Source organism: Dromaius novaehollandiae, chromosome W, assembly GCF_036370855.1.
Source record: "Dromaius novaehollandiae isolate bDroNov1 chromosome W, bDroNov1.hap1, whole genome shotgun sequence".
NCBI classification, from domain to species: domain Eukaryota; kingdom Metazoa; phylum Chordata; class Aves; order Casuariiformes; family Dromaiidae; genus Dromaius; species Dromaius novaehollandiae.
The window spans coordinates 29,744,845-29,770,704 of NC_088130.1; the positions used below are offsets into that span (position 1 = coordinate 29,744,845).

At 38.1% G+C, this 25,860-nt stretch overlaps 1 long non-coding RNA gene across 10 annotated transcripts in view; it reads right to left on the bottom strand.

Annotated features, from left to right (window-relative positions):
- The window catches only part of LOC135324234 (uncharacterized), an 89,159-nt gene that overhangs the window by 17,577 nt on the left and 45,722 nt on the right, over positions 1-25,860 (bottom strand). For 3 of the 10 annotated variants that reach the window (XR_010385603.1, XR_010385598.1, XR_010385594.1), the window contains exons 2-6: positions 21,046-21,138; positions 19,650-19,902; positions 18,328-18,353; positions 17,590-17,735; positions 269-316 (exon numbers count right to left, since the gene is read on the bottom strand). This is a non-coding gene — a long non-coding RNA (uncharacterized LOC135324234). Of the gene's footprint in view, positions 1-268; positions 317-14,993; positions 15,308-17,589; positions 17,736-18,327; positions 18,354-19,649; positions 19,903-21,045; positions 21,139-25,860 lie in introns of those variants that run through there. The other 7 variants (XR_010385602.1, XR_010385601.1, XR_010385596.1 and 4 more) reach the window with 6 other exon arrangements.

A 25,860-nucleotide genomic window follows, 5' to 3' on the forward strand; every position in this document is an offset into this window, starting at 1 on the left:
AAGGCATCCTTCCACACTAGGCCTCACTGGAAAACCTCTATCAACCTAGTTTCACAAAATAGTTAAGAATCTGATTACAAAAGGATCCAGCTATGAAATATCCGCAGCCCTGGATGGATATCAGGACTTTATGAAAATACACTGTGAAGGTGTGTCAGGCTATGGCTACGTGAGAAGGATCCTAGCTGGATCATGGAAGAGAAGGACATAAGGGGAAGGCTGGCCTTCTAGAAGCAGGAATACTTCTGAGCAGAAGTTAATTGCTTACCTTTAGAGGAAGAGCTTTCTCATTCTTCATGCTATTTTGGTCAAGGTGCTTCAGGATGTAGAAAAAAATATAAAGAGCAATGAATATCTCTACAATGTCAGATGATTTATCTTCCAAAACGTTATATTCATAAAGGCACCCTACCCATAAAGATAAATAGTTTGGACATTGTTTTAGCATTGAGTCACAGAATAGTGGCACACACTGAACCCTAATAACTTCTGTGTTTCTCAGTTTCTTTTAATCTAACAGCTACCTTTAAACTGCCCTTTAGTTAGTTGCATTTGATAAGATCAGTCAGAGACGATATAATTTTTATACAGTGTATGTGTGTGTATATACATACTATACATACAGAATCAATTTATTACATAGCATGGACTAAGATACTCAGCCTGTCAAACTTTCTAGCACTAGATTCAGTACTAACGACCTTGCTGAAAAGCCTATATTCAACATTTTTCTTGAACTGGTATGGAAGAATGTTATCTGCATTTGGACACCCTTTGGTGCTGTACAAAATAACTGAAGAGGACAGGTCTGACATCCACCATCACCTTTTCATTAAACATAGTAATTGCAGAACTCTAGTGGATTGGTTATTAAACCCTTCAGCTTCAAGAGACTGACCTCTGAATTTACACGAGAATTTCTATACAGGAATTTTTGAAAAGATAAAATCTCATGATCAAAGGAAAGACTAAACCTCCCCCAAATGTCACATTTATTTCTGAAGATAAAAACAGAAAGAAAAAAAAGTACATCTTTTGGTATTACACATTCATCCATTCTTTGAAAACAACACAACTTCGAAAAGCTCTAGAAATACTAGACTAAAGCCAAATAAACACATACATACATTATTTGTAGTTGAAATAACACGTCTTAGTGAAAAAGAACTTTCACAATACACAGACACAATCCACCAGGTTCAATTGCCAGTAGGACTGTTCATGTCAAACATTACGCTAGGAGCTTTCCTGAGGCTCGTTTCATCATCAGAAATTTTTATATGGTGACACAAACATTATTTGCTGAACAGAGGTTAAAATTCATGTATGCTTACTGACTTTGCGGTGCCTTCTCTCTTCTACCATGCCATACCCATCCCTCCAACACCTACTTTTATTTTTCCTGTGTTGTTTCAGTAAAACACACAACTACAATGCTTTAAGTGGTAACACGAATAAAAAGTTAATTCCAGCTGATATTAGTTCCGGGGACCTTTCGTGATGACAGAGAGAGTCAACTGCCTTTTTTTTCAGGATTCCATGCTGGAAATCATAAGGACAGGTCAGAATTTGTAGCATTATAGTCAAGACAGCTCTTTTCATTTTCAGAAAGGGCAATGTGTGGAATGTATACATCTCATTTAAAACTGGCCTGATTCAGTAATTGTTTTGGCTCTTGTATTTGAATTATACTGAGGTGAAGAAGTTTTAAGATGAAATTACCCTTTACATTCCTGGTTTTGGAGCATATTTAATTAGCAGTGATCTAAAATACAAAACATAGAGCAAACAGAAAACACAAAATATTACTTAAGTCTCTTGAATACCTGATGATTCTTTTCCTTACTTTTTTCCAAGCTAAGGATGCCTGTTGCTTAGCTTTTTATATCTTTGCCAGAATATCACTTGCTGAGCTGTCAGGGGCATATTTCCTTTCAATATATTTAGAATAACATTTTTGATAGCTGCCACTAGGTCACCCACAGCAGAACAGAAGAGTGTCTTGTGAAGCTGTAGGGAACCCGGATGAGTAGTTCTATACCAGTCAAATTTCCAAGCAAAAGTCTAGATGTGATTATTAAACTGCAGTCCACTTTTTATGATAATCGAACATGTTGCCATCTGTCTGTATAAACAGATTGGGGGAGATGAATTAACTGTGTGACATTTGAGTGTGATAGGTTCTCTTCACAAATATTCTTCTTCAAGAAGCCTGTAGTGGAGTTTAAATCAACAAGAGAAGAGCCATATGGCTCACTTATTAAATCATCAATGGCTTTTAAAAGGAATTGTGACTTGCTAGAATATAGTTGACTGAACATTTTTATGATCTGCAGTAAATCTAGCAGATTTTAAAGCAAATCACATTCAGATTTATGGTTTTTCTGTCATGCTTCTAATATATTGCTCTTCACTGAGAAAAGATTTAGAGTATGCAAAGAGAAATGGTTTGTGTGAAATTTTTTTTCATCTTTTATGAAACAGTGTGCTGATTTTCTTCACTAATCTCTGAATATTAAGCTTTGTAAGCCATTGAATTTAATTATATTGTGTTAATACATACAATGACATAAAGACATACATACAGATCCTCAGTTTTGCATATGTATACAGTTATCAAATGCATAATTTTTTTCCACTGTTGGACATAGTTCTGATTTCAGCTGCATCCTGTTCTCTCAAAGCAGCACAATCTTCCTAAGCCAAGGAAACAAACCATTTCTGTGTCTGTAATATAATATAAACAAATTTCCCAGAAAATGCAGTTGCAGTTTATAATAATAGAAATGCCTAGAGATTCTGTATCATTATCACACTTACCATGCTTGTCACTTTGCTAATATAACCTCCATGCTGTCCTTATTCCCCCCCACCTCCCATAACAACTTTGAAAGATCTATTTTGATCAGTGTGTTACATTTGGCTAAAATCTTCCCTACTGGTTTTAAGAGAACAGTTTAATAGATCCATCAGCTCCCATTCATTTCGAGATGGAGGGTAAAGTTTCCTTCCTGGAATCTGAAACCTTCATGGAGTTGTTCCAAGCTCTTAATAGACCATGTATCTCCTAATCTTTGTTCAGCTCTCTCTTTAAATTTTGTACTCCATCTCCTGTCTGCTCTTTCATGAAGTATAACACTGTGGGCGGACAGACTTCTTTGCAGTTCCTGCCATCTGGAACAAACTTCTCGTGCTGCTCTGCTGTGTTTCATCAGCGGTGCCTTCACTTTAAAAATACATTTATTGTCTCCTCTGTTGCCTAAATGTCTTTATTTTTCTTATCATCCAGTTTTGCCTATTACTTTTAATATGATAACATCTTATTTAAATCCAGAAAATATTTCATAGTGTATTTTCTATATATAATCCACTAGGAACAGGACTGCGTACAGGTCATCTATGACACCATTTGCTCATTCTTATGCCTTGCATGAACTCTAGCTCTCAACTAATTAATCTTCCAATGATTGTTTTGTGATCCCTTACTATGATTATCTGCCATTTCACGATTCTTTGCTCTGTTTCTTCTGTTTGCTACTCTGTTTTATCATCTGTGCATTGGTTCATGATTTTTAACTGAAGGAAAAAATTAACTGAATAGTGGTGCTTACACTCCTACAAAATGTTTCCAATATCCTTAGCCTTAGGTCCAGTTTTGAAGGTCTTCAGTAAAAGCTAATTAAGATCTTACTAGACTTAAGGAATTCAAATATAATTTTGTGCGTCTTTTATAATTTTTAAAGTACTTCAGTCATATCTCAACCCATGACATATTGTGCTCAAAAGTCCTGGGCCAGACTACCACTGTTACACTGACTAAGCATAATGCTGTCCATGCTAACTTGCTAGTTATACAAAATCCTGTTAATTACATTCATACTTTTTGTGCTAGTTCTAAGTTTTTTCAAGCTGTCCCTCAAGCTCTGCGTGATCACAAGCAGTTGGGTAAAAGAGCTGTTTTTTGGAAATTGATAGCTTTTAGCTTGAAAAAGTACTGTTACCTTATTTCGAGCACTCTGCATTGAAAACAATTTTATATACAATACTGCTCAAACCCCAAATGATTAACTTAAGAAAACTAGAAACAGTGTTTGTTGGAGCTATTCAGAATCATACAATAGTACTGCTTACATATGTATGTGTTGTTTCTTATAATTTCTTTTTTTTTTGTATGGGTAGGCTGTTTTGCTGGGCTGAAGATGGACAAAAGATTAAGTATGAAAATTTTATTTCCAACAGCTTTAAGCTATACAGGTTTTATATTTAAATACGGCATATATGTTCCAAATTTTATGACAAGTTCCTCTAAATTTGAACAAGGACCAATAACTTCCTTAGCTTGTATTTCTAATTCTGAATATTTCATATGCAAATACCTTAAAAATCCTCCAGGCCCTTTGTTTAAGTCAAACATGAATACGCAGTGGCTTCTGTTAAAAGCTATCTAATTCAGTCATCCAGAAAGGGGCTGTGCTCCCTCCTGCGAGTTACTAAGTATGCTGCAGTCAGGATGATTTCAATGGCAATTAACAATGCTGAGCATCTTTCAGAAGACATTTTAGCATGGTGCAGGCTCAAGCTGCTAGATGACTAATAACTGCGTGTCCATATGCAGAATATTCTCTTTATGAATTTGAAGGGAACCTTAAACAAAAAAGTCACTAGCTAGCATTTTCTAAGGGAACATGGAAAGGTGTTTAAGGATGATCACTCTACTTGAACTTCTTTAGTGTTTTTGATATACAGAGTGCTCTTACAATTCACATGATTTCCCTGTTTCAAACAAAAGAAGGGAATTGCTGTATTGTTCCACAAGAGCTGAAGAATAGTTAACTGAGATAATTTTAACACAAATCTTTCTGTGAGCTTAGAAACTGGAATGGGGCTTATTTCCATTAACAACAGTCATAAGCATCATCTAACCTCCCTCTGAGCCTTCCCTCCTCTACTCTACATATACATAACACAGTTTTCTTGGACAAACTCATTTCCAGTAGCATATGCCAACAAAATTCATGCGCTGAGAGATTTGATTCTTCTGTTTCAAAATTAAATATCCCCTGTAGGAGGTCTCAATTCACCAAGCCAAATTTTTTGCAACTATCTCACTAAAATCTGAAAGCACATTTTGCTGGTATTGTAAAAACCTTTCATTTAATGAACTGTTTCTATTTCTTTGTTACTCCCTAAAACATATTAGTCTGATAGCAAAATTATTACATGTTTCACATAGAAAAATGTGATTATTTGCAGGTGAAGAGCTATTCTGGGTTATTCACTATGGAGTAGTTTACAGTTTACTTATGAGCTGCAATGAACTCAGTGGTGGTGTGAGTCGAGAAGGATTATGGCACACAGTGCGGGAAGCTTTACAGGGAGAGAAGAACAATGAAAAGGATTGCAGCATCCTCGAAGCCATAAGAGTGGCTGAGGAGATCATTCCTTCGGTATGCTGATTGGAGTTTATTAGTTGAATAATTATTTCCAGAATGAAAAGTAAGGATAGTTTCAATTAAAGGAATATCCTCCCAGTCATGACTACCAAGGATCCTGGTTAGTGGTATGCATGCTCTTAGCCTACTTTGATTCTTGTTAAAACATAGAGATCTTTTATTTAATGATTGGTTTAAAATGGTTACAGCTTAGGTGACCTATTTGAGATTTGCTTTGTAGAAGAGACTACTCTGGATTTTAAATCTGCAGAGAATTCAGTTGAGTTTTTAGCAGACAACTCTGTTATTCAAAAATAACACTATATTAATTGAAGAGTTTCTCATACTTGCTTCCTGGCAAGCAATTAACTGCCAACTGATATCTTTATATTCTGCCGATATTCATAACGGCAGGTGGACAGATAGGAGCAAAAATGACTGTTATGCAAATTGCTGCTCAGAGAGAAAATACACACACAGAAAGTGTTTTCTAAGGCAACTTAGCTGCCACAGAAATCAATGCTGAACCTTCACTGACCTCAGCACTGCAGGATTATATATTACCTTCCCTGCAGTATTATTTGGAAACTCCATTCTAATCTGAGCTCCATTGGGCCAGCAAGAGCACAGGCCCACAGAAAGAAAAATACTGGCCTCAAACAGAATCATAGGAACTGGAGACCTCAGAGGATCATCTAGGCCCATCCCTTGCCCCCGCAACAGGTTAAATTCTAGCCATGCTTCACCAGTCCCCTGAGCTGAAGCTTGGGAGGGGATCATATTGTCCAGATGTACTATCAGTTCACGTTGATGACCAGTTATCTTGGTTCCTGATCTTAAATGATGCATGCATCTAACTTCTGTAATTGATTAAGTTGCAACATGTGTATATGTGTGTATATATATTGGAACTTATACACACACATATATATATGAATATGAGGTTTATATATGAAAAGCTTGCCATAGTATTTCTGTATTTATCAGCCCAGTGGAAAGGGCTATTGTGCTTCATAATACATTAACTTCTTAAGGATTAGCCTTTATGGAAAGAGTCATAAGAGTCATTAACTGTTAATCTAGGTAGGCAAGAGGCATTCAGGTCAAGCCCAGGAGATACTGGCATCTCTTAAGGGGCCTAGTTTCCTGAGAGGAGGGGCTAGGACCTTTCCTAATTGGGTAGATGAATAATAAATGAGCATAGGGACAATTTTTGATCTAAGTTACCTCGAAGATGGCTCTGTATTACAAAGGAAATACAGATCCTCCCGGCTTGGTCTCCTTCTGCAAGTACCACCCAAAGATGTAAGTTTTGGGTAAAACCCTCTAAGAAGCTCTGAAATGTCTACCAGCTTCATATGAAGTATAAGAAACCTTTGAGCTAATCAAATTAGTAGGTATTTTTCCTTTCCGTTCACACATTCTACAAACATTGCAAATATACTGTCTGTTTTGGATATTTAAGTTGATGCTTATATGAAGAACAGCTTGCAGGCAACAGATCTATGGCATTCCCTTTCGCAAGCTGGCCATTCCCTTTTCAGTGCTCCCTGGCATATCTACAGGCACGGCCTTATTTAGCTACTGGAACAGTTTGGGGTTTAGTAATGAAGAAGTCTGTAACGAAGAAGCATTTTCCAGTAACCAATATTAACCAGTAACACTCTCTGGCACATATGGGTAAGATTATGGGAGCATATCTGAACTCCAAAGGTCCAAAAGAAGCATGTATTACTATATAATTCCAGATAGATGTTCACCTAGCAAGTTTTAAAAAAAAACCATTGAATATCAGAGTTTCTACAACCTGCTTTGGGAATCTTCCCCAGGCTTTCACTGTCCTTAGAAGTTGTTTCCTAATACCAAACCTAGATCTTTCTGAAATTTAAAATCATTATTTCTGCTCATATCCATCAGAAGACATTGAGAACTAATTCTTCCCTACTTTTCTTTAGGTTAAAGAACTGCAGTTTATTCAGACTTTTCTCATATGGTCTTCCTTTCAAGATCTCTGATAACTCTTTCCATTCTATCACGGAGCATTGGCCAGCTGGTCCATATTTCTTTCAAACTCCAGCTAGGCCTTACCAGCACAGAGCAAAGGACAAGAATAATTTCACATGCCTTGTTGCAATCTAAGTAGACAACAGAGAAGAAACCTTCATTCCCTTTTTACAGAAGGGGAACAGAGATCCACAGAGATCACTGATACAGTTTGGGCGAGGCATAAAGAAAGGATTTAGGAAAGAATCAGGAAATTAGTACAGGCCCTTGAGTCCCAATTAATGCTTAAGTCACAGACTATTCTTTTTTTGCAAAAATTAGATAGTAAATGAATACTGAAAAATATTGCAAAAATAAACATTTTAGAAGGAAATTATTAAAACTAAAATTGAGTTGATTGGAAGATGAGTCCCATTTCTGTGGTAACCCTTGGCAATTTGCAATTTGGATTTATTCTTCAGTGAAATAAAGACAACGCTTTCTGAGCTTTTAAATGAAAATGAAATTGTACCAGGGAATGCACGTGTGTCATACTTTATAGTTTTGTGGTTAGGATACTGACCTGAGATGTCAGGCTTAACTCTCTGCCTCAGGGTTTTTCATTCCAGAGAATTTCAATTTAAGCAGAGCAAGGATTTAACCTTAGGTCTACCATGTCGCAGGCCAGCTATAAAGAAAGTGCCTTCAAAAAACATTTAATATGAACTGATATATTTCAGCTTAAGGAAACAGCATATTTTCAGCAAAATTTATGTTGCAATCAGCTAAGATTGTGAACAGAAACTATGATAATATATTAAAGGAAAAGACTGAGATATGGATGGATAGAATCTATGGAGCTGTGTGGAATGATCTCTGAATAAGTATGGGATAAAAAAAAATTATGTGGAAGTAAGTGTTCCTTTATTGCTCATTTGCATTTCCTGTATTGGTATCTGCATCATTTTACAGAGAAGCTAAGAGAATATTACAACATGGTGACTCTAGGTATGATAGATTTAATTTAGAATACTCTCACTGCATTTATTCTTCAGGTATGGGAAGGAGCAAAACACAGTGGCTGTTCCTAAAAGGTCACTTGATCATAATAAAAGAATTTCGGAAGTCTTTCTTTATTACAGAGGCCTTGGATTCAGCAAAATATATGAAATGAGACAACATAAAAAGTAGCTATACTCTAACATCTATTCTCAGCCAAACTAGCTTTCTCTTTCATATTGGAGGCAGATAGGATTATTTATCATACAAGTTACAGTTTGACTTTGTCCACTTGAATTAACTGTTTTGATTCAATCAAGTAAGGAAATTGGGAATCTGATTACCTACAGGAGAATCAAAAGCTTCCATAAATGCCTCTATGCCAACATTGCATTTAACTTAATGGGAACAGTTTAGGATTAAATGAGATATATTTGGATATCTATCACAGTGTAACAATAATTGTGCAGAAAAAAAAAAAGTATGCAGTGGTATCTTAAGGCTACAGATCGATAACTTTCTCTCTTCCTCCACAAAAAAGAGGACAGAAGGGAATTATCACTCGAACTTTAAATATTTAACTTTTTTCTGTGCTTTACATGACATGAATCTTTTGAGTGCAGGCCCTTACTCCTCATCAACTAGAAACAGTATTCTAGAAATAAGATGAGTTACGAAAAATAAACTTGCTGAAAGCAGTACTAGTAGAAAAGTGGTATTATGTATTTTAACCAAGATGGAAATAGTACTAGGAGATCAGGCATTCAACTCTTTGATAGACTAGAAAACAAAGCAAGCTGTCTCCCATTCATCAGTTATTCTCAGATATTTGCCTTTATCCCACAGAGCTGCAGGATATAACCTGTAGCCTATAAGGCTGAGGAATTTTTAAAAGAAGGGAAGCACAGAGTAGTCCTTGTCCTCGTATATCCTTCTAGCTTATGTCAGTCAGTGGTTTAAGAATTTCTTAAGTCAGAAGAGGCATCCAGATGATGGTGTTTAATGGAGCTTTCCTCTATAAATTTGTCTAATCTATTTCTGAACCCATTTACACTACTGACCTCCACAACACTCTACAGCACTGAGTTCCATAATTTATGCATTAAGTGATAAAGTATTTCCACTGAGTGTTTTAAACTTAGTGATTGATTGGGTGACCCTTAACTCTTCTATTATAAGAAATAGTGCATAATCACTTCTTATGCACCTTCTCCAAACTATTCAAGATTTTATAGACCCCTGTCATATATCTTGTTGCCTCCTTTCCAGGTTGAAGACTCCTAGCCTAACATGCCCCCTCATATAAACGTTGATCCATGCCTCTGCTCATCCTTTTTGGTCTCTTTTTAATATACTTAGTAGTTTTATTATAACTTTTTGAGATGGGGTGACCGGAGTGACACCAATAATTCAGGATGCAGGGTACATGATGATTTTATAGTAGCATAGCGATGCTTTCCTCTTTTTTCTCTGTTCTTTTCCTAATAATTCCTGTTTGGTTTTTTGACTGACGCTTAGCAGTGAGCAGAATGTTTTCACAGAACTATCCCCAGAGACAGAAAATTGTTTTCCAGAACGGTAATAGCTAATATAGAAGGAGTAAGCTTAGGAAGAAAATGCTGAGACTAGTGCTCTTTGAACACTGGTAGGTGACAGCCTTTCATGCCTGGTGGCAATCCCGAATGATAAGCACGCTAATGAATTAGATTTGAGGCATGATCAGGATCCTTTTCACGTGACATGCATTTTAGCACCCAGCCGAATGTACTTCATGATGCACAGTGCTACCCCAGGCTGTGAGGGACATTATCCAGCACATGCACGGCACTCCTCCAGAGACCCCTGAGGGGGGACCAAAGCATCCTCCTGTCCTGCTATGACCACCAGCAGTGTTTCTTCTAAATCTAGGCTCCTGTCCACAGCAGTGGGAGCAAGATCACCAACTGGAGTTGGCCTCTTACTCCTTCTGCAACTTATCAGACTATAAACCAGTCACTTGTGTCAGGTATATGCTAAATCAAAGCTACACACATGACTTCATCTTCTTCCTGAAGATGAATAATGAACTCCTCTATGCATTTAATTCAGACATGGAGTAGCAGATGCATCTCTCACTGGAATGTGCCTTCATACAGTAGATTAAACTCGTCCCTATGGAATATAGTTTCTCTTGGAATAATATTTTCAACTTCTGCCAGGAATTACAATAAGATTTTGGTTAAAATTTTTGAAAGGGGAAAAATTTTCCCAGATAACACATATTGAGAGACAAAAGATAAACATATCTTCTCAATTAAGTGGATTGGCATGCATGCTTTTTATTAGAGTGGTTGCAAAATAATGAAAAAATGAATTACTAAAACAAGGAGCTGTCTGTAACCCATTAAAATGCATTTTCTCCAGCCTGTGTCTTTAAAGAGATCATAGCAGCATCTTTAAAGTTGCTCCCAGGTTATACATTTGAATTGCTTTTAAACTGTGGCAGATGCCATACCATGAAAACCAAGAAATTTTGTAACATCACTGTTATTAGGATGGCCACCATGAGATTCTCTAAAGAGGTCCAACAGATGCATTAAAACTACACAGAGGACCAAGAAGAGGAGAAAGACGGAGCAAACAGCAGAGCAAATCATATTACTAAAAGACATCTCTCTAGATTTAAAATAGAAATTGCTTATTGTTCTTGGAGCCCTCCAACATTTTCTACGTTACTAAAAAGTTTATCCACAACTCATATATGGTAGAAATATCCCATCAGAACAGTTTTCTATTAAAAAAGCATTTTCTGTAAAAATCTAAACAGTATGCAAGAACATTTTGAACCCACTAAAAATGCTCAATTGGCCATTTAGAAAACAAAAGTAAAACATTATTAGGATTTGTTTTAAAGACAATTAGAATGAGTCTTTTTAAAAATATCCAAAAGTTCAATAAAGCAGGAAACAGCGTTTCCCTTGTGGCACTGCCCGATGGAAGTTGTAGCTCAGGCTATCTTTCTGTCTTTTTTTTTTTTTCTTTTTTCCCCTGGCTTTATCTCCCATCGCAAGGGAGGAAGGGAAGGGCTGTGTTTAACTCACAGCATGTGTAACAGTACTTACTGAGCTGGGAGACAGGGTCCAGCCAGGGAGATTAGCCTATAGGACAAGATGGGAGCATCAGGCTCCTAAAATTACACAGTGCCTTTGGCTAGATCTCTAAACCAGGATGGAGAAAGGCCAGTCTCTACTACTTGCTTGCCGTGGGAGCTTGGGAAAGTCACCTCACTTTGCTATGCCTAAAAGGAGCAAAGTCACAGCAGTAATTTTAAAGAGCAAAGTCCAATGAGCACTTCCTGGCTTCTGATATATCACAGAAAATCAGCAGGCTATTATTGACTCTCAGAATATTAAATGCAATGAATTAGGATAAAGAATATTTGGCGCTGTTACATACTATGGAAGAGAAAAATAGATTGTCCAGCCTGTCTACATATTTGTACCAGGCATGCTATGAGTATGTTATGCCTGCTAATCTCCATGTATACTGCTGCAGATTAGTGCCCATTTTGCTTCATATATGTGTAATGTGTACACTTAGAAGGACCATTTTCCCCATATTTTGTGCTGAATTTTTGCTTTTCTACATGTCTTTAAACATTAGTAACTTCCATTCTGATTAATATACATGCAAATTCTGGCACATAGGAAGTCACTGGTATAATACGGCTCAAAAAAGAAAAACCCTTCCATTTTTTGATATTAATATATCAAAATATATCAAAATATCAAATGATTAGAAAATTTGAAATCAGTCTGTATTCAGAGCACCAATATCAGAGGCTCCTGAATAGTGTGTTTCACTTCTGAAAGACGATGGAGCTTGTTCCATCCCCTGTATTATACACGCCATGTGTAACAATTACAGTATTTTTCTGTATTTTAGAATATACATGAGAGTATTTCTAAGAATAAGAGGACAGTTTTCAAACCCTACCCAAATTAGTCTTATACAGAGTTATAGACACAACAGGAAAGGAGAACTGGCTGTGTATGGCATCACCTCTGCCTTCTTTAGGATTTGCAGAAGATTCTCTGTAAAACCCTCTGTGCAGGACAGAGATGCTTAGAATGGACCAGCTGCAGGCAGGAGGGGTGAACATGCACATCTGCCCCCAGCAAAATCAGACAGAAAAGAGGAGTCCAAAGCAGGAATCTTGCTAAGGAACTGTTATAGATGCATCAAGGCTCATGGAGTTCAGGCCCTGTCTGCATTGTCCTGCAACGTGCCAGGAAGCCTTAGTGCTAATCGCTGGAAGACGTCGCTCCTGCACAGCATAAATTACCAACCATGTCAATAGAGCATAACAGAGATGAAGCCTTTGGACATTCTGGGGCATTGTATTAAGACACTGAGTCCTGAAACGCCTTAGCTCTGTAGTGTTTACCAGTTACCCTAAAACCACCCCCAACACAAATTGGGTAAGCTAGAAAGGAAGAATTTAATTACACATTGCAAATGCAGAGCACATAGTTAGAAGGGCTTTTGGACCAGGCTTATAGAGAGAAAAGAGAGACTCTTTTTTCCTACCTACCTCTGCAAAAAAATTTTTCCCTCTGGGTATTTCTCACATAGCAAAATGCTTATTGAAAGCTGTGTACAGCTCTCATAGGGGTCCTAGGTTTTTTAGGCCCCTTTAACTTTACTTTCACTGAAGATTATTTTTTCTGGTCCAGTTCATGCACCATTCACTGTAAGATTTCTCGATCCATAACTTAGTTTTGATACTTCTCCCACTGGATTATTGACTTTCCCTCTCCTAACTCTGAGCTCGCTAATGGTGCTGAAATGGCTAGCTGGAGCCCGCTCTTAGGCAGTAAACAAAAGAAGTAACAAGCAGCCCAGTGCTTTCTGAAGTATACAAAACTGTTTTGTGAGACAAGCACTTCTTCCTGCTTACAAGAGTAGTTTTCAAACCTTAGCATGGCAGCCTTTTCTCTAATGCTGAAACATGTCATAAAAACATTCAAGCAAATAAATGGAATTAATGTACACAGTTCATTATCTGATCTTGACTGAAGCTGCTCCCAAGGATAATCAAGCATTTCAGAGTCATATTGGGTTTGGAGGGACTGGCTCCCAGTGCTGTCTTTGAAGGATATTGTAACTGCCATGGAGAGTTAATGGACCCATAAATGTAGCATCCCTATGCAAACGGCTTTGATGTCCTCTGGATTCCTGACAACCTGAATAGATCCCTTTTAGGGTACTGTTCATAACCTTTTCTAGGAAGAGGAAAATGCACACTACTGTAATTTCTTCAGATGTAAGATAGGAACCCTGTAGCTGACTGTCATGAAATTCCAGGGAGATAATGACAGCCAAAAACAAAGTAGAGTTATCTTTATGTATAGTGCTAAGAGGTTTTATTTGGATTGCCCCCCTTTTTTTTTTCTTCCTGGAAACATCCACTCTAGTCAAAAGGGGAAAGCACTGAGGTTGGTTAGAGAGGCAAAAGCAATTTAATAAGTTCATGAAAGGTGAAAGTGCTGAAAATACAAGTGCTTGACTCAGTGCACTGCCTGAACTCCCTGAAGTTCCTAAACCTGCACTCAGCATGGGGGTTGGTGATATTTCAATGGCTTCTTGTCTCTCAGCATGTGGAAATGTGTTTGTGCACTGGGCAGCTCAGAAAAGGGGACTCAGCTGTTTAGTAGTTTGTATACTTCCTCCCTCCTTTCACTGTTTCTACAGCTAGGAAGGAGTAGGCACTGCAAAGGAGTTAATCCTATTATTTAGATGCTGTAAATATTAAGCTGTGTTAATACACAGCTCTAGCTTTCCCTTGACTAATGAAACTAGAGAATTATTTTTCAAAGAAATCTCCAGGCTTCCATCTTGTCAGGCTGTTATCCTTTCCAATCTGCCTTACAGCTCTTTTTTTTCTTAATGGGCTGTTGATGGAAATAATATATTGGTGACACTAGCATCTTCCCCATGACAAGGAATTGGGAAGGAAGAGAGAAACCTATAAAGAAAAGAAAATGTCATATCCCTTTCTCTAATTTCTGCCAACTGTTCTTTTTAAATTCTTTCTTGCAAGACTGTGCAACTCCTACTGCATTGGCAAATTCTCATTCATCTGTAGGACCTCAAAATAGTAGCACATGGAACAATGACACACAAAACATATTATGCTTTCCACAGGCTTGAAACAATATTTAGATTTATAAACACCAGTCAAAGCTCTTATTCACATTGCTCAATGCAGAAACTGTGGTATCATTAATGCAGTAGACCATCAGCACCTTAGAAGAACTTTCAGAATGAAGAACATCACTAGGTGCAATTTTTCCCCCCTTTGACTCCTGGTGTGCGCTAACAGTCCTCTCTCCCACCTGGCGTTTCCTAAGGGTTAAGAAATATATTACCAGTGATAAGTGTCTCAGAAGGATGGGTCACAGAAATCCAAGGTGGCTAAAAATCTTTGTGCCTATCACCACCAAGCAATTGCATTTCACTGAACATCACACTTCTTCTTTGTAAAACATACACATACAGTATCCTCAGCTCATGAACAAAAAGCCACTATTCACTTACCAGATAAACATTTTACTGGCAGAAAATATCAAACAGCAACAGTTGTAAGCACTTCATGTTGTTCAAATGCAGTGCACAGAGGCGATTTATATGCTGTAGTATTGGGCTTGATACAATGTTTTGCCGATTTTGTTTTTCACCAGCTGGTCTCTGAAGGAGAGGCTGAGTGATGGCATTGCAAGTGCAGTCCCAGTAAGAACGCACAGCGTGCTGTCTGCACGCAGGGGAACAAGGAGGGACTGGTGCAACTATCGGAATATGTTCAGCTTTCAGGAAGAAAATGAAACCAAGAATCCTGCTATGGCAGTACCTTATCCATTTCCTCCCTGAAATAACAATCCCTTACAGACATAAAACACGACTTTTATACATGCTCACCAGAAAGTTTCAATATTTCAAGAAACAGCTCTAAAATTTTTTTCCCTTGTAATTCTGCTTTTGTACTACCATACCAATTCTGATGGCCAGTATGTGTATGTCTGCTATGATACTGCCACAGGGTTCATGGACCAGGTGCCCTGCAGACTCCTTTGAATCCTTTGCATGGCTGCCTGTGCCTGTGGGAGCCAGATGACCCCATCTCCCCCCTCTACTCCTGAGCTCCTATGAGGGCTGCTTCTATACACACTTATTTGCAGTTTCTGTTGTACTTGCATAAGTTGCCTCTAGCCTTTCGGGATACATTAATCCCCTTTGGTCTAGATTATGTATTTCCAAAGGCACATGCCTTCTTTCAGGTGCATGTCTCAAATAAATACAATTTACATGCCTGTAAATTGCTGATATCATGGCACAACTAACTTGAAAGTCTGACCCATAACAGGGTTCCCTGAGTTATAATCCTGGGCCAGCCAGCTGCCTACATTGCTTGTACTGCCTCTCACAAACTCAGAGATCATGCCAGCAGAACTGCTACAGACATTGGTTTAGCAACAAGGCTCAATCATTTGGATTGCTACTAAGTATTAAAAAAAAAAAAAGAGAGAGAGAGAGAGAGAGAGAGAGAGAGAGAGAGAGAGAGAGAGAGAGATGTATGCCTATTTAAAAATAAAAGGAAAAGAACAGAACCCTAAATGCTGAGATTTCATCTGGCATATCTGTCATCCAGCCTAAATTGTGGCCCTAATGTGTGAGAGGAAAATGGAAAATTGCCACATACGCACAGTCGCATAATAAGCAAATGTTAATTGATGTGCTTTGTTTGTGATAGCTCCTGGGAGATTTGCAATGAGCAAGGCTTTTCTGTATGGGCAATTCCGCAGCATATGCTAGCACATCTAGGAAGAGTCATCATGTCTAAGTACTTTCTACCATCTGCTAGGAAAACTGAAATATTGAAAGATTTCTCTCTCTTTACCCCAATGTATTTATGCATGGAACTGCAACTTCACTCCTCTCTTTTTTGACCCATGAGGCTAAACACTAAATTCTTAACATTTTGTGATGTTCTCTACAGTGAGCCTTTTATAGAGAAACATGCATACATATGTGTCTAGAAACACACTAATACAAATGCATATATAATCTGTAGATAAACTACATTGTAGTAAAGGATACAGAAAGAATGTAATATGAAAAAAACTTTTCTGGCAGAGTAAACTGCTTGATTCTTTGGTTTGCATTCACATTTGCATTGTACTTCATGGACAGCAATTGCTCTTTACTGACATGGATTCAACAGTCCTTTTAGATTTTGTTTTTTAGGCTACCTACATATTCACACACACACATATATACATCCACACATGCATACATATATATAGACACACGCACGTACACACATACATACACACATGAAGACAGATGCTTCAGTTCTCAGCTGTGCCCAATAGGTACCGAGTGAAACCCTGCGCTATGGCCACTGCGGTCTAAAAGGCATTTTGACTCCTAGCATTGATTCAAGGGGTCCCAGGGCTGGTCCTTGCTATCCCTGGCAACAAGGGCTTATCCGTTAGCTGGGGATGATGGAGAAAAATGGCCTTCTAGGCATATCCATTCTTCCAAATATTTGTACTGTAACACAGGATGATTGCTGATGGAGCCACAAAATTACATACCCTCCTTGGCCATGGCCAGAGATTTCCTTCTGGCCTAATTTACAATCTCCTTTGACCATCATAAGATGCTGCATTAATGTGCTTTAAGGAGACTTGTCTAGAGCTCCCATCTCAAAATGGCTGGGGCATGGGACCTTCCAGAAAGAGATGCAGAAGCTCAAATAAAGGAGGAACTCAGGCACGTTTCTAAACCAAAGGGTATTTTTTTAGGATATAGAAAATTTGAAGATAATTTATCTTGTCATATAGAAACCTTCTTTGTGGAAATGCCTGATTCATGCTCAAAGGGGCCAGCACAAGACTTGGCTCCTCCAAGTTTCAGTGCAGGATTTACACGTTGCAATACCGAAGTCTGAAGCACCTATTGTTAGATATCCAGCCCCATGAATGGAATCTAAAATTTGAAGTTAGGTGCCCCAAACCCTACACAGCTGCATAAATAGCACAGCCAAAGAGTAAAACATTGCTGTACACTGAAGAGGAAGCCTTTATTATTTCCTTTGGCTGGGTTTAAACAAATGATATGTTTGCAAACTCACCTCTCTCCAGAGTTTAGAGGCCTGACCCAGGGCTATACGTACTTGAGCCAGAATCCTCCAGATGCTTACATCCATTAAACGCTTGCCAACAAACGTAGTAGTGCCATCCACCTTTTATTTAATAACTTAGTGCCTGGAGTAGCCAGCTGGAATGAGAGCGCACCGTGTTCTTGAACCTTTTTCAGTTAGAGGACAGAAATATCCCATCCCCTACCAACAATCAGGATATCACTAATTCCTGGTTTAGGTGTACAAGTCATTTCTCAGATTATTTAAAGTCCTTTGCAAATGTGTGGGCAAAACAACCAAAAAGGGAGGAAAAAGGGAAAACAATTAATGCACTAACAAATATTCCATCAACTGGAGAGACCAAGTTCCTACGTATTTGGCCTGTGTCCAGAGTTCTCTGGTGAACAACAGGAAGAGCTCTATAAAATATTAAAAATAGAAGTGTCAACATTTATCTGTATTTCTCCAGTTTACTGCATAAGAAAAGGGACACACAAACACACACATACTCAGCCTCCTTTTTCTGAAGAGCAGATGAGAACTTATATGCAAATCCTTAACATAGAAGGAATTTTTACAGCTGACATAAAAAACCCTTGAAAAATAGGATTTATAATAGAAGTGCTGATGCTGCTGTAATGATACAGTGATACTAGCAGAAAGCATTTCTAAAAGAAATTAAAATAGATAGAAACTGAAGAATATTGTAGAAATAAGTTGTACACTTACTAACTTTCTTAACTGAGTTGATGTACCTGCAAAACAATATTAATAAACATGTCATAAAAATAAACAGGTCTGAATAAAGCTAAGAATGATTGACATACAAGTATAGAAAAAGCATGCCTTCTTCCATCTGCTTACCATTATAAGGATTGATAGACAAATAAAATGAATTCTGACTGATTGGTAAAGGGCTGCATAAAGATTTATAATATTCAGTAAATAGTTTGTCATTGGTATTTTAAAGCAAAATTGACAGGACATGACATCCTATTTACTTCCAAGAAAGAGCAATTATGTTATGTACATAAAAAGTGGCTGATTATAACGTTGCATGACATTTTGAAGCTAACGGCTTCAATTATTATATCCGAATTACAGCCAAGAAAAATATGCCTTATGGGCATCTCATTTGATGTTTTAACTTGGAGGAGAAAAGTAATTAAAAAATAGGCAAGGACATTCTCACCAACTTCAGATGAACAAGAAGGGAAACATGACGCTAGAGGGCTTCTGTTTTTATTATGGAAAAGTATGTTTAAATAAATGGGAAAAGAAAAAATCCTCCCCTCCCGCCCTCAGATACAACCAGAGCTTGTAATTTGTCTCCTTTATAAAGCTAACAGGCTCCTGGAATGAGGGATGATTTCAGTCCTTTAGAGATAGGTTATATTGTATGTGTTTATAAAAGTCACTATGGAGTTGTACAATATCCCACTGAGATGAAAGGAGTAAAATTTCAAAACAACCTCTGACACTAAATGCACACATTTTTCACATAACTTATTTCCCCATATAAAGCTAACATTATTGTTCTTGCATGCAGTCATTTTACATGCACTCAAAAGATCTGCTTTACCCACTTCTGCACAAAACTGATTTTTTTTTTTTCCTCCTTCCTTCTTCATAATCCCCTGGTTGGACGAGCCAAACTGCCTACCACATGGCTACCACTCAACATATAGTCCTAAAAGTTTTAAAATATCCTTTTGAGAGACTAGGTGTTTAGAGTACCTCACAAGGAACTTAAAAGATTAATACCACAAGAAAATATATGGAAAGTGAAGATTTAAAATCTTGGGTTAGAAGCATTGTCCCTATTTATGAGACAACATCTGTATCTTTCCATAGGACAAAAATATGGATGTTACCTTATGTTTGGGATTTTGTGTTACTGATAATCACGAATGCATCTTTTTTAACTATATAGAAACAAGCAAAGGCATTGAGTCAGAAGTGAGCTATGGAAAGTAGAATTAAACATTATGTGCTTTACTTATAATTCTCTCTGTAAATGGATTAATGGCCCAGATCATTTTTACTACCACCTTGTTTCAAGCAGCTGATTATGGTATGTCTGATTTCTTTTTTTTTTTTCTTTTCTTTTTCTTTTTCTTTTTTTCCTCTTTTTTTCTTTCTTTGTATTCAGTGGGTTGAGGCAAATGGTTCAGCAAATCCCTTTACCAGTTCAAATGCAAAAGCTCCATCAGCTCTTGGGACCTGTGTTACGTAGGGAAAAAAGCTGCATGTCCTCATCCGAAAAGGTACTGTCCCTATCACTTCACGTGCTTCATTCTCCTCCTGTTTGCAAAAGATAGAGATCATCTCATGGTGATGACATTTTTCATAATGTTACACACTACCTGCTCCCTTGAATTCAATGCCTGGAAAGGTTCAGCAAAATATATTCTGGGGAAAATTTATCTGTCTGGATCAGGTCTAATCTTCATGATGAAACACTTATATGCTTTGCATTTAGATGCTCTTGTCTGTGCGTCATCTCAGTCCAGTGCATTATCAAGTTAAGAGTAAGCTTTTAAATAAGGAAACACCTTGCTCAAGATTAAAGGGCTTTCTGAATTTACTTTCAATCAGTTGCTCTAGCAGTCTTGTTCCTAGGAGGGTAACCAGTAACCAAAATAAAATTAGATCATTCAATACTGTACACAGGGTTTAAATAAAGACTTTATGGGTCAATCATGTAGTCCTTCCACATACAAAAGCAACTTCAATGATTTCAGCAATATTAGAAAACACACATTTTATCCCAGAAGAACTAGTAATAACATTGACATTTCAGCCACACATTAAAAAGCACCAAAAGTATTGGCCATTTTACTTGCCCAGAGTGAATACAAGTGAGTTACATTTCCATGTGCTCAACTGAAATCTCTGGTGTTATTCTTACGTTCAAAAAGATTTTAGAATTGACCCTAAAAATGTCAGAAAAATCATTTGCATCCAAAAAAGCTTTCTCCTTATGAATAAAAAGATAGCCCAGAACTGTTTTCCCTGTGCAGTCACATTCCTAGGGAAAATATACGGAGGTTCCACTTTTTGGCCAAGTAGGTTATTATTAGACCTTTATGAATAACACTGTGTTTAAACAACAGTATATGCATAAATGATGAGTACATGCATAACATGTAAAAGTTCAAATGTCAGTTCAACTACCTGCTACAACATGATCATTTTGTTTGTAAAAGAAAAACCATACACAAAAGCCATGACAGCCTTAATGAAGATGCAGTTTTCCATCATGAGGATTAACTGCTGTCCACATTGTACTCACTTTTCTGTGCTGTAATGATTTTCTCAGTTTCAGTATTCATGGTATACTAAAATAGTTCATATTTCTAGTTTCTTAAAGATAAAAGGCACTAGGTAATTAGTAATAATATTTTATAATTAAGACACCCCTTTCATTTTATAGAAGTCTCTTACTTGCAATTAGCATAAACAGAGGCCAAGAGGTGCTCCCATCACTGTTCCTCTGTATCATCTTCTGACGATCAATGCAGAATATCACTTCTTGACCTGAAACAGTAACTATTCAAATGACTTGCAATCAGACTAGCACACCAAAGGTCATTCTATAATATGACCAGAGGATCTTTCTCTTTCCTTATTGTTCCTTCAGTACAACTAATCCTAACAGTCTGTACTTTTTTCAAGGATGGTAAAATATTCTGTGAAGAGACAGCAATATACAAATGTACGACAGCTTCTGGCAATAGCTAAAGATTTTTTTCTTCGTATGCATCAAAAGCACAACATGTCACATTGGAGCTGAAGTATGACTACAGTCTGTTGCACAAATAAGGGAGAATATAATCCAGAAACTCTCTGCAGTAGTTTGGAAAATTGCACAAAGCTGCTTTGAGATCCAAAAATTTACAGGTTCTGACCAGACCTGTGTTCTGGAAGGAATCTGCAGGTCAGACAGCTTGCTAAGCTGTCAAGCAAGCATTTTTGTGAAGATGGATTCTCAGATTCTCTCTCCTTATAGCTGAGGTTAGTATTGTTCAAGGAATAAACATGGATTTAAAATTCAGAAACATTGTGTATATATTCTAATCACAGGTAAGTGAAATTGTGACAGCCAGCTCTAGCTTTCACTGTGCTTCCATTTCTCAGTAGCTTGATTTGACTGCAGCTATCAGCAATCACAGCTGAACTCCTGCCCTATTTTAGCTGGGTCTGATAGCCGCAGCCCTGCAGGAGTGCTTACAGCATCTATGGATCACTTTGGCACGAGGATAATTGAGGTATGCCCCCTGCCTCCAGACCTGCTCTGACTCAATCACCTAGAACTGGGACTAGAGTAATGGGGCAGCCACGCGGGGTTATTCCTTTCACCTTGCCAGCACTGCCAGAGCTGTGCAGAGAACCTGGGAGAAACAGAGAAAGGGAAACAGAAGCTAAGGATGTTGTGATGTGTTTTAAATCAGCTGAGCATCTGGCCCAAAATTCCTGCTGTGTAAGAAGGCTAATTCTGATCCAATTCAATTCTAGTAACTAAAATCAGATTTAAAAATTTTCTGAATTTCAGCTGTTTCAGAACACTGACCATTCAAGAACTCAAGGTAAGGGAATTGCTTGTAAGAAATGAAATGGATATGCTGTACTTCATGCCCTATGTCCTGCCTTCCAGTCAAGTGAGAAGCAGACTACGTACCTGCTTTTGTTTATTGAGTCATGGCAGTCATACAGCTCTGCCAAAAATAGTAACAAAAACCCCAGAGAGTGATATGCAATGCTTGAAAATCCCCTAACTGCAGAGGATTTCAGAGCACACTATACCAAGGTGTCACATACTTCCTTTTTCACTGTCTGCAAAAGTCATCTGAGGATCTAGTATCAGGAAGAGCTGCAAAGATGCTCTGTAGACATCTATTGTCCCTTGCTGTCCTTTCACTCCAAACCGATACCTTCCTTTCTTGTGATGGGGAAGTGAGCCATTGCGGGGTATAGGAAATTGAAATTACTTTTTCATTTCCTCTCTGGGAATACACTAGTCCTGAGGCTGCCTCATCTAGCTTTTGAAATACTATTGCATTAGCAGATCAGGGAATCTGGCTCTCACTAGTTGCATTTTACAGATTGGTATGAACACAAAGGCGATTTTATGGGGTTCAGCTTCATAATGCATCAGAACTCTATCTCAGCTTCAGCCTCATAGCTTGCAGCCTCTGGACAGCTATTCCTCCCTGTTACAGGGCTCCTCAAGTCTAGACCTCTGCTAAAAACTCTGCTTCGGACAAACCTTAAGAAGAACTTGAACTTAAGCAAAGGCGTGTAAGTGCAGAAAAGAATTGTGGACCCAGGACAGCTATTTTCCACAATGCCACTCAGTCGGGGAATGTGGTGATTATGGGATCATCCCTAAATGGTCTTTATACAACCTACCAGCAAAACACCTTTCCTTCAGCAACCTACTACGGGTGGATCTGCCCAGTGATTTTGTGTAACCTAGTCACAGAATGGGTTCTTGCTCAGTCATGGACCTATCCTGACAGTTCACCAGAGCCTGTATTTGGCAGATCTTGGGCACAATACATATTATTTGTTTGAGTAGACTTTTCATTGAATTTTGTAACAAGAAATAGGGTTTGTTTGTTAACAAATAAGGACTCTGCTGTATTCTGTTGATTTCTTATCGATTTTTCTTATTGATACATAGCACAGAGTTGCTTTAGAGACAGGTGATGCTATAACTTTCTAAACAAATAAGTACACTGAACAGCTGCTATGAGATTAAATTTTAGTCAAAAGTGGTTTGTTTAGTTCTCCTTTGGGTTACAGTGCAGGCCTACATTAGGTCTACAAAGAAGAAGAAGAGATCTCTGGAGCCTGGTATTCTCTTATATGGCATCAGCCACCCTATCCAACAGCTAAACAGCAGCTTCCTCTGTTGTTCTCCTCCCCGCAAGTCCTCTGACAGCAGATCCCTCTTCTGTCCTTTGCTTGGGGGATCCTCTTTCCCAGAGTATTTTTCCCTCCATCTTTCCCTCCTCTAGTACCTACAAGAGAAGACATGCCCCAGTCTCTATTTTTATCCTGGAATAATAACCCAGGGGCACCTGGTCTCTAGTTGTCACTAGTCATTGAGTCTCAAGCAAGAGGTGAGATCCAAGCATTGAGCAACACTGGGCCTTACATCCTCATTGCCCTAAGGCATTTTGTTTAGAATATGGCAGCAGAGAAATGGAGTTTTTTTGTTTTGTTTTGTTTTGTTTAAAAAAAAACCCTCCAAGAAGCCCTTGGTCAACTACTATTTTCATTTGCTAAAACTTGAATAAATATCTGAATAAGGTAGGTAGTGCATTTTCCTCTCCCATACATAAAGCTATTTGTGTACTGACTAATGTGCACATGTATCTGGTGGAAGTTCTGACTTCATAACGTGCAGAGATGTGCCGACTTTCTCAGTTGTTTCTTTTCCTAAACGAAGAGTAAAGCTAAGCCCAGAGAGGATAGTAATTTTGACAGAGTGCCTCAGCATGTTTACATCTGAAGAAAAATCAGGAGGAAAAGATAGTTTATTCAAACGATTTTCCATCCTAGCCAGATAACAATCAGCTTGGCCTATTTTTATTCTTTTCTGCAGTATGTTGCTGTTTTTTAATGGTATTCTGCAAGAATGAGTAAAAAACCAGCAATAACAAAACCACCTTTGGCTTGATTGACTTGGATGATCCAAGGAAGTGAAAGTTGCCACTTGTTCCTCTTCAGCTATGGGAGTATATACCTCTAGAGTGTGGCTATAGCACCACATCCAGCAGCTCTCTCGGCTATACCCCATCACTTTCCAGTGTCTCTCATTCTTCCCCATTCCATAAGAGAATGGAAGTTATAGTTTCTTTCCAACTTTACAGCTTAGTTCCAAGCCTCACCTAGGTCAGCATAAAATCTAGAAATGTAGTTGAAAAGCTTATTCTCTACAACTATGAATGTGAAGAACTGAACAAGCAAGGGGAGAGGAGGAGTTGCTGGGATCCACTTCTTCAGCTGACACGTCTTTCTACATGACATGTCTTTATCGAGCTTGCCTCCATTTCTTGACATCCAAGTGACTAATAGGCAATTTGTTTAATTGGATGACTGTGCTCAGAATATTTTTCTTTGACAGAGATAATATGCACATAGTTCTGCCTGGCAGAAACTACAACAGGGTCTAGAAAAGCAGTGGTATTTTACTCCTAAGTGGGAAAGAATGATTTCCAATAAATTATCTTTTTCTTCTCTGACTTTTTCTAAAATGTTTCTCAGATGCTGACATATGAAGTAGTCTGTCAAAACTGTTAGTCACCAAGGGTTTGGTTTTGCACTGTTGTTCAAAAGGGGAAAAGAAAAAAAGAAAGAAAGGGAAAAAAAGAACAAATAGCTAAGCCTGTAAGTGTCTGCCTGAATGTCATGGGCATGATCCTGCTCTTTTTGAAGTCATTGGCAATATTTCCATTTTCTTATAGGTAGGTGATCTGGTCCTGTAATACAGTAGCATTTCCATCAAGCTCTACTCACTTCATTTCAATGGCTTCAGCTTTCCCCCCTCAGTTTTTGCCTAATTATTTGGATTTTTTTTTAAATTAAGCTGAGCTACATAAAACAACAGAATATTTGCCTCTAAACTGTGATCTCACTTAAATACTCTCAGTGCCCATGTTCAGCAGAAGTGCCCTGTGTTTTGCAGTTCCTGTCCTTTACACCACTCTGCTCTTGCCTTTTTTCCCTTTTTGAAGTTCTCTTATGATATCAGTTCATTCAGGCCATCCTCCCTCTTACCCACAATTCCTCCTTAAAAGAACAGAGCTGCATCAAGTGGAAGCTACGTATCTTTAATTAACGGCCACATTCATTTATCTTACGAGTAGCTTCCTCTTTCCTCTCCAGCTGCACTACTGCAATTTTAAGATTAGTAATTGTTAAACATCCATCATATGCAAAGTGAACTGTCCCTACATCCCTAACTGTGAACACGAACATAGTGACCAAAGTCTGTCATTTTCTCTCTCTTTTATTCTGTTTGCATACAGAAGTTCAAACAACAGAGCAAAGCCATTTTACCAAGATAAGCAAACAGAGAAATAAGAGAGACTTTTCTCCCTCACAGTTTCAGCAGCCTGTGTAGCAATACACTTTCTGTAGTCTCTTTTTTTCAGGAACGATTTGTTTGTCAGGGCCTGAGATCACCCTCCTGGTGGTGGTTTGGCTGCCGGCGCTGAGGACTACAGCAGGGCCAGCGCAGCTGGGGCTCCC